Source organism: Phyllostomus hastatus, unplaced genomic scaffold, assembly GCF_019186645.2.
Source record: "Phyllostomus hastatus isolate PE091 unplaced genomic scaffold, TTU_PhHast_1.1 phas_contig_37, whole genome shotgun sequence".
Taxonomy (NCBI): Eukaryota; Metazoa; Chordata; class Mammalia; order Chiroptera; family Phyllostomidae; genus Phyllostomus; species Phyllostomus hastatus.
This window is the reverse complement of record NW_025333867.1, coordinates 4,576,540-4,586,003: the sequence shown is the minus strand read 5'-3', so window position 1 is coordinate 4,586,003 and position 9,464 is coordinate 4,576,540.

Sequence of the window (9,464 nt, the reverse complement as noted above, 5' to 3'; positions counted from 1 at the left end):
GGTCTGCAACCAAGGCTACTATATCCAGCAAGGCTCTCGATCAAGATGGAAGGCCAAATAAGAAGCTTCCCAGACAAAAGAAGTCTAAAAGAATACACCTCGACCAAACCAGCTCTGCAAGAGATTCTAAAAGGACTGCTTTAAGGAAGGGAGGGAAAAGAGAGAGAGAGAGAGAGAGAGGAACACACATACATAAAAGACAATGAATAAGTACCTATCAATAATAACCTTAAACGTAAATGGATTAAATGCTCCAATCAAAAGACATAGAATAGCTGAATGGATAAGAAAAAATGACCCACATATCTGCTGTCTACAAGAGACCCACCTCAGGCCCTGGCTGGCGTAGCTCAGTGGATTGAGCGCGGGCTGGGAACCAAAGTGTCCCAGGTTCGATTCCCAGCCAGGGTACATGTCTGGGTTGCAGGCTATAACCCCCAGCAACCGCACATTGATGTTTCTTTCTCTCTCTCTCTCTCTCTCTCTATCTATCTCCCTCCTCCCTTCCCTCTCTGAAAATACATAAAATATTAAAAAATCTTTAAAATATATATATAAAAAAAAGAGACCCACCTCCGGATAAAAGACCTACACAGGCTGAAAATGAAGGGCTGGAAACAAATCTCCCAAGCAAATGGACAGGAAAAAAAAGCCGGGGTAGCAATACTCATATCAGACAAAATAGACTTCCAAAAAAGGTCCATAAAGAGAGACCCAGAAGGTCACTTCATAATACTCAAGGGAAGAATCCATCAAGAAGACATAAATATTGTAAATATATATGCACCCAACATAGGAGCACCCAAATACATAAAGAAAATCTTAGAGGACTTCAAGAAAGATATGGACAGCAACACAATTATAGTGGGAGATTTTAACACCCCACTATCAAAAATGGACAGATCTTCTAAACAAAATATCAATAAAGATAGTGTGGCATTGAACAATACCCTTGAGGAAATGGACTTTACTGATATATACTGAGCCCTCCATCCAAAAGAAGCTAAATATACATTCTTTTCAAATGTACACGGAACATTCTCAAAGATAGACCACATGATAGGACACAAAACGAGCCTCAAGAATTTCAAGAAAATTGAAATCATACCAAGCACTTTCTCGGACCACAAGGGACTGAAGCTAGAAACCAACCCAAAGGAAAAAAAAACAAAAACACTCAAAATCATGGAGATTAAATAGCATGCTATTAAACAATGAATGGGTCAAGAATGATATTAGGGAAGAAATCAAAAGGTTTCTGGAAACAAATGAAAATGAACTCACAACAACCCAAAACTTATGGGACACAGCCAAGGCAGTCCTGAGAGGGAAGTTCATAGCGATGCAGGCCCACCTAAAAAGGTTAGAAACATTCCAAACAAACAACCTAACCCTATGTCTACAAGAACTCGAGGAACAACAACAAAGGCAGCCCAGAGCAAGCAGAAAGATGGAAATAACCAAGATCAGAGGAGAATTAAATGACATAGAGACTAAAAGCACAATTCTAAAGATCAATGAATCCAAGAGCTGGTTCTTTGAAAAGATAAACAAAATTGACAAGCCTTTAAGCAGATTCATCAAGAAAAAAAGAGAAGACCCAAATAAACACAATCAGAAATGAAAGTGGAGAGACTACAACAGATACCACAGAAATACAAAGGATTGTAAGAAATTACTACAAAGAGCTGTATGCCAAGAGATTTGAAAACCTAGGTGAAATGGACAACTTTCTAGAACAATATAATCTTCCAAAACTCAATGAAAAAGAAGCACAAAGCCTGAACAGACCAATAACAACAAAAGAAATTGAAGCAGTAATCAAAAAACTCCCAACACACAAAAGCCCGGGACCAGATGGTTCACAGGAGAATTCTACAAAGCATTTAAGGAAGAGCTAACCCCTATCCTTCACAGACTATTCCAAAAAAATCCAAAAAGATGGGAGACTCCCAAACTCTTTGTATGAGGCCAACATCATCCTAATTCCAAAACCAGATAAAGACACAACAAAGAAAGAAAACTTCAGGCCAATATCACTGATGAACATTGACGCTAAAATCCTCAACAAAATACTGGCAAACCGCATCCAACAATACATTAAAAAGATCATACACCATGACCAAGTGGGATTCATTCCAGGAATGCAAGGATGGTTCAATATTCGCAAGTCAGTAAATGTAATACATCACATAAACAAAAACAAAGACAAAAACCACATGATCATATCAATTGATGCAGAAAAAGCATTTGATAAGGTACAGCACCCATTCATGATAAAAACACTCGGCAAAGTGGGAATAGAGGGAGCATTCCTCAACATAATAAAGGCCATATATGAGAGACCTTCAGCCAACATCATACTCAATGGCCAAAAATTAAAATCTTTTCCACTAAGATCAGGAACAAGACAAGGCTGTCCACTTTCACCACTTCTATTCAATATAGTACTGGAAGTTTTAGCCACAGCAATCAGACAAGAAAAAGAAGTAAAAGGTATTCAAATCGGAAAGGAGGAAACAAAACTGTCACTGTTTGCATATGACATGATAGTATACAAAGAAAATCCTATAGACTCTACCAAAAAACTGCTTGACCTAATAAATGAATTTGGCAAAACAGCGGGATACAAAGTCAATATCCAGAAATCAAAGGCATTTCTGTACACCAACAATGAAACAGCAGAAACAGAGATCAAGGAAAAAATCCCATTTGAAATAGCAAAAAGAAAAATAAAATATCTAGGGATAAACCTAACCAAAGAGGTAAAAGACCTGTATTCAGAAAACTACACAATACTGAAGAAAGAAATCAAGGAAGACACAAACAAATGGAAACATATACCGTGTTCATGGATTGGAAGAATTAATATCATCAAAATGTCCATGCTACCCAAAGCAATTGACACATTTAATGCAATTCCTATTAAAGTACCAATGGCATATTTCACAGACATAGAACAAACACTTCAAAAATTTATATGGAATTATAAACGACACTGAATAGCTGCTGCAATTTTGAGAAAGAAGAGCAAAGTAGGAGGGATCACAATACCTGACTCTAAACTATACTACAAGGGCACTGTAATCAAAACAGCCTGGTACTGGCATAAAAACAGGCACATAGACCAATGGAACAGAACAGAGAGCCCAGAAATAAACCCAAGTCTCTATGGTCAATTAATATTTGACAAAGGGGGCAGCAACATAAAATGGAATAAAAATAGCCTCTTCAATAAATGGTGTTGGGAGAACTGGACAGCCACATGCAAAAAAATGAAACTTGAGCACCAACTTACACCATATACAAAAATAAATTCAAGGTGGATAAAAGACTTAAATATAAAACGTGACACCATTAAAGTCCTAGAGGAGAACGTAGGTAGGAAAATCTCAGATATTTCACGAAGAAACTTTTTTACTGACTTGTTCCCTAGAGCAAGGGACATAAAGGAAAGAATAAACAAATGGGACCTCATCAAAATTAAAAGCTTCTGCACAGCTAAAGAAAACAGTATCAAAATTAAAAGAGAATCAACTGTATGGGAAACCATATTTGCCAATCATACCTCAGACAAGGGTTTCATCTCCAAAATATATAAAGAACTTACAAGACTGTACTCCAAGAAGACAAGGAATCCAATTAAAAAGTGGGCAAAGGACTTGAACAGACACTTCTCCAAGGAGGACATACAGAAAATCCAAAGACACATGAAACAATGTTCAATATCGCTAGCTATCAGAGAGATGCAAATTAAAACCACAATGAGATACCTCTTCACACCAGACAGAATGGCCATCATAAACAAAGCAACAAACAACAAGTGTTGGAGAGGTTGTGGAGAAAAGGGGACACTAGTGCCCTGCTGGTGGGACTGCAGACTGGTACAACCACTATGGAAAGCAGTATGGAACTTCCTCGGAAAACTAAAAATGGATCTGCCTTTTGACCCTGCAATTCCACTGCTGGGACTCTATCCTAAGAATACTAAAACACCAATTCAAAAGAACCTATGCAGCCCAATGTTCATAGCAGCACAATTTACAATAGCTAGATGTTAGAAGCAACCAAGATGCCCATCAGTAAATGAATGGATCAAAAAACTGTGGTACATTTACACAATGGAATTCTATGCAGCAGAAAGAAAGAAAGAGCTCCTACCCTTTGCAACAGCGTGGATGGAGCTGGAAAACATTATGCTTAGTGAAACAAGCCAGGCAGTGAAAGACAAATACCATATGATCTCACCTTTAACAGGAACCTAAATAACAAAACAAATAAAGAAGCAAAATATAACCAAAGACACTGAAATAGAGGACAGGCTGATGGTGACCAGAGGGGAGAGAAGAGGGAATTTAAGGGGCAGTGGGAAGGGTTCACAGGAACAAACTTAAAGGACACATGGTCATAAACTAACAGAAGGGTGGTAATGGGAGTGAAGTTGGGGGGGGGGCCCTGGATTGGGAGTAAAAAGGAGAAAACTGTATTTGAACAATGATTAAAATAAAAAAATTAAATTAAATTAAATTAAAAACAAAATAAATAAAATAAAATGGGAATAATAACAACAGTATTTGCTTTAAAGGTTGTAAAGATCCACAAGTTAATACAAGTAAAGACCTTAGAACAGAATGAGGCACACAGCAATGATCAATAACTGTTTGGCCAATGATGAGGATGAGGATGAGGATGATGCTAAGATAATAAATAGCTATTTCCTGAGCCCAAAGAACATGGTTCAGGAGATCAATGAATGAGTAGTTGGGGACTGGTCAAAGGAAGTGATTTTTTCTTTTAGTAAACTGGTTGCCAACTCTGCATCATTTCCATTTGCACTGGCCTACCCACCAGACATGATTTGCTTCTTTATAGTTTTAATATAACTTAAAGGCAAATTACAATATACTCCCAATTTGGATGTTAGTTGTTTTGATCCACTGGCCTAGCTTTCAACCTCATTCTGTATCTTTGTATGTTCATTTATTTATTCAATAAATTAATTTCTTGAGTTCCCCTCTGTCCTGACCCTCATGCCAGGTGCTAAACAGGGCATAGTCTATGTACTCAGTGGGCCTACCAGTGCAGGGCAGAGAGACAAGAAGACTGTTTCAATACAGTGGGGTACTTCTTGTGCAGGGAGTGTTACCATGGCTGCCATGAAAGCTCAGGTCTCAGCTCTAAGAGAGGACTGGGGTAAGAGGATGGGGGCATCCTGCTGGAGAGAATAATAAATGCAAAGGCCCAGGGGTAAGCAAGCCCATGGGACTTTCAGGAGTTTTAAGGAAACAGGCATAGGGAACACAGAACACCAGGCAGGAAATGCAAAGGTGAGTCTGAAGAAGTCAGCAGAAGTCAGGTTATTAAGGACCTTAGTTGCTGGGCTGAGGAGTCTGGACTAAATTCTAAGTTCTATGAGAGACCATGGGTATGTTTTCAGCAGAAATGTGACAAAATAAATTGGCAGCTTAGAGAGATCTTTAGAGCTGCAGGATGGAGGACAGATGGGAAGGAGGCAAGATGGGTATTAGGATCCTATCCAGGAGACCACTAAAAAATTTCAGATGGTCTATGATGGTGTTTGTGTTAAGACATGAGCATGAGGATAGGGAGAAACGCACATAAATGGCAGCTTCCAAGGGGTAGGTAGTCTGGGCCCAAATACAAATGCAGTGAAAAGACGTTTAGCCAGTCTTCCCAAGGGGCTTCAGTTCACTATCAGTTGCCTGAATGTGGGATGTGAATGGGAGGGAAGAGTCAAGGGTGGCACCTAGACCTGCAACTTGGGCAAATGTCTGAATGTCATTCAGTGAGATAGACACTAGGAGAGAAAGGCCAGGTCTGGGGAAAGGACATGAGGAAAATACAGTGAGTTCAGCTCAGACATGTTGAGTTTGAGGTGTCTAAGAGACTTTGGAGTAAAGAGCCCTTAATGCATGTTACTGACCTCCTCTGATCCAGTATCTACTTACCTGTCCAGCCTCTCCTCTCACCTTTTCAGCCTGAGCGGCTTCTGCAAAGAATCATGTTCTCCTCACTTTATTTATAGCCTTTGCACATGCAATTCCAACTCAGATCTGTGCCCCAACCCCTCCACCACTCTTTTACCTCTTACCTGATCAACTTCTTTTCATCCTTGAAAGTTCAGCTTGGACAGTATGCCCTTCTGACAACCTTCCCTTACTGCCCCCAGTTCCAGATTAAGTGTCCCTCTGTGCGTTCTTGTCATTCTATTTCTTGATCATTGCTTATCACACAATTCTACTTGTCTGTTTTTAAGTTTCTTCCCTCCAAATGCTATGGTTGGATGAGGGGTTGCTCATCAATATGTCCCTGGTGCTCAGTTCAGTGCCTGGCCCATGGTAATGGCTTAATGAACACGTGGGATAAATTCAGGACATATGTAGATATGAGAAGTGTCTGTGACATAGAATAAAAGCACACATAGCACGTGCATTGCCTTATTTACCACACAGCTGATGTCACTTAAACACAGGTTTAACCCCAACATATTCTGAAGTAGGAAGATGAGCTCTCCTAAAATTGAAAATTTTCAGATAGGCACTGCTAAGAGCAATCTGATACAGTAACAGTAACAGTTTTTGATATATGCAGTTCATGTTAACAGATGCCCGTATGACATACAGAAAGCTGTCAGGCTTGCTCCAAAAAGCAAAGTCAGTCAGTTCACTTCCACTTGCCAAATTAATTTCATTTGATGTTTAATTTGTATCCTAAGGTGCCGTGGATTTAAACCTTGACTATGATAATAGAAGATCACAGAAGTGTTCCATTAGACAAAATCAAATCAAGTTATTTTTATTATGAGTAAGGCTGTCTTGATAAGGATATCTCCAAATCACATGGACGGGTCACCTAAAATACATTTATTGATTATTTTAATTTAAATACCTTCCCCTTCTTTCTTATGTCAGCTGTTGAGTGAAAAGCATGCATTGGCTCAGCATAACCACGGAGAAAGGAGACAGCAGGAATTTGGAAGTGTGTGAGCTTGAGAACCAGAAAGTTGAGTTGAAATCTTAGGCCCTCCATCTACTGAAGGGGGTGTCAACCCTGGCTACACATTAGAATCACTTGGGGACTTTTATTTTTAATACCAATGCCTGGTCCCAGAGACAAAATAAATCAGAATCTCCAGGAATAGCGCATGGCATCTGTATTTTTTTAAGTGATTCCTGCTTATATCTAGTAACTACGTGATTACGGGTAAGTTACTTAATACTCCTGATATATGAAATAGAGTGTAGTAGACATGGGCCATTGTCACAGCTGATCATCAACATTTTTTTAATTTAATAGCTTATTGCTAGAATTAGGCTTGAAAAAATTCATACACTGCAATTGGTTGATATGTCCTTATAACTCTTTAAATTTATATGTCCCACTTTCCCTCTCTCTTCTTTTTTCTTTTCAATTTATTTATTGAAACAAATTATTTGTTCTATAGTTTTCTATGGTCTAGAATTTGCTGGTTGCCTCTTCATGGTGGCATTTAACATGTTCCTCTTTCCTGCTTTAATTTGCTGTAAATTGGATTTTAGATCAAAAGGCTTAATCCGATTCAGGATCAGTTGGCGAGGCCACTCCACAGGTGATGACGTGTACCTCTCTCAGAAGCAAATTATGTCAATTAGTCTCTACTTTTATAATGTGAACAATGATTAGTAATCATTGCCTAGATCCATTATTTCATTGGGGCCTGCAAAATAGTGATATCTTATTGTTTTATTTTCATTTACCAGCTAGAGCACTTTCATAAAGAGAAACTTTACTCTCACCAGTGTGGGATTTCCCTGAGATAGAGTATCTAAAGGATAATCAGGAAAAAATGTTTCTTCATTTGTTCCCTTTATCACTTTTCAAAACAATGAATTGGATCTGTAGAATCCTCCAAAGGTAGCTGATGAAGATTGTTTCGATTTTGTTCTTGTTTTTTAGTATAGTTATGAACTCATACATTTAAACATATTTAAATTGTTTTAATCCATTGTGATTATTATTGACCTTTAAATGATTCTATCCTGTCCTTCAATGCTCCTCATCACCCTCTGATAACCCCTTTGCTTTCTGCTTTGACGAGATGACCCAGCTTATCTTTTACACCTATCCTTCCCAGATCTGGAATCAACTAGTTCTTCAAAGAACATTGATTCATGGAGTTGCCCTTGTTTCTAAGGCTTTTAAGTAAGCAAAACTAGATAGGAAATACTTTTTATTTTCTTTAAGATAAAAACCATCATGTGTGTATATTGATATTTAATTCAAATTCAGAGCTGAGGAGTGTTGATTTAAGTTCATCTATCTCACAGTTGCTTTTCTTTTCCTGTGATACCCCAATCCCTAGTTCCCAGCATCACCACGTAATTGCCCTTTTCCTTTGTGCCACAGTGCACTGCCTTTACATGGGGCAAGTGTCCTGGCTTTTTCAGAGGCAGAGAAACAATACCAACACCAACACCAGTAAGATGGTAAACAAAAAAAAATATATTTTCCATAAATCTTTGTCCTTAGAGTATATCCCAAAAAGAATGTGCAATTAATTTATTGTTATAAAGTTGCTTAAATGAGTTCCACGCTATGTGATCAAGTCACCAACTTGATGTGCATTTTGTTTTATTTTGCTTTGAATTCTTTAGGGATCTCTTATTAAATTTAATATGCTCATAATTATGTAAAAATATATATCCTATTCCAAAGTCAAATCTATATGAAAAGGTAGAGTTAGAAAAGTTTGGTTTCTATTTCAGTCCTTGCCATAACATCTCCTCCCTCACAGGTAATTGCTTTTTTATTTTTTAAGTTTTAGTTTATAATTCCACTTTTTAAATAAAAGCAAAAATTTGTGTATATTTTTACCACCCCCATCCTTATTAATAAATGAGAGCATGCCATAAACACTTTCTCCCCCTTGTTTTTTTTTTCACTTAATAATATGTCTGGAGATTATTCTATACCACTACATGGATATGTTCCTTCTTCCTCCTTAGAGCTGCATAGTACTCCACCATGTGATCCTACCAAGATTTATTCACCCAGTCCGCTATTCAAGAACATTTGAGTGGGAAGACTTCTGGCCAAGCTGGAGGCACATGTAGACACACTGTGCCTCCTCACACAACCAAGATAGGGACAACAACAATTTAGAAACAGAATAACAACTAGAACTGACAGAAAGTTGAACTGTATGGCAGCCGGACAACATTAAAATAAACACGTTCATGCAGACCGATAGGAGGATCAGAGTCGGGCAGCCAGGTGGAGGCGGTCGAGGCACAAAAAGCAGTGGCACTGGGTGCATGAGGCATCCTGGGCACACAAGACTGCAGCAGGCAGACCCTGGGTGCACAGGCAGAGGCTGGCAGACCCATGGCATGGGGTGGCTACCAGCAGACCCAGCAACTGTGAAGCAAGGCACTGCATGCAACCCAGGGTCTCAGTGCTGGGAA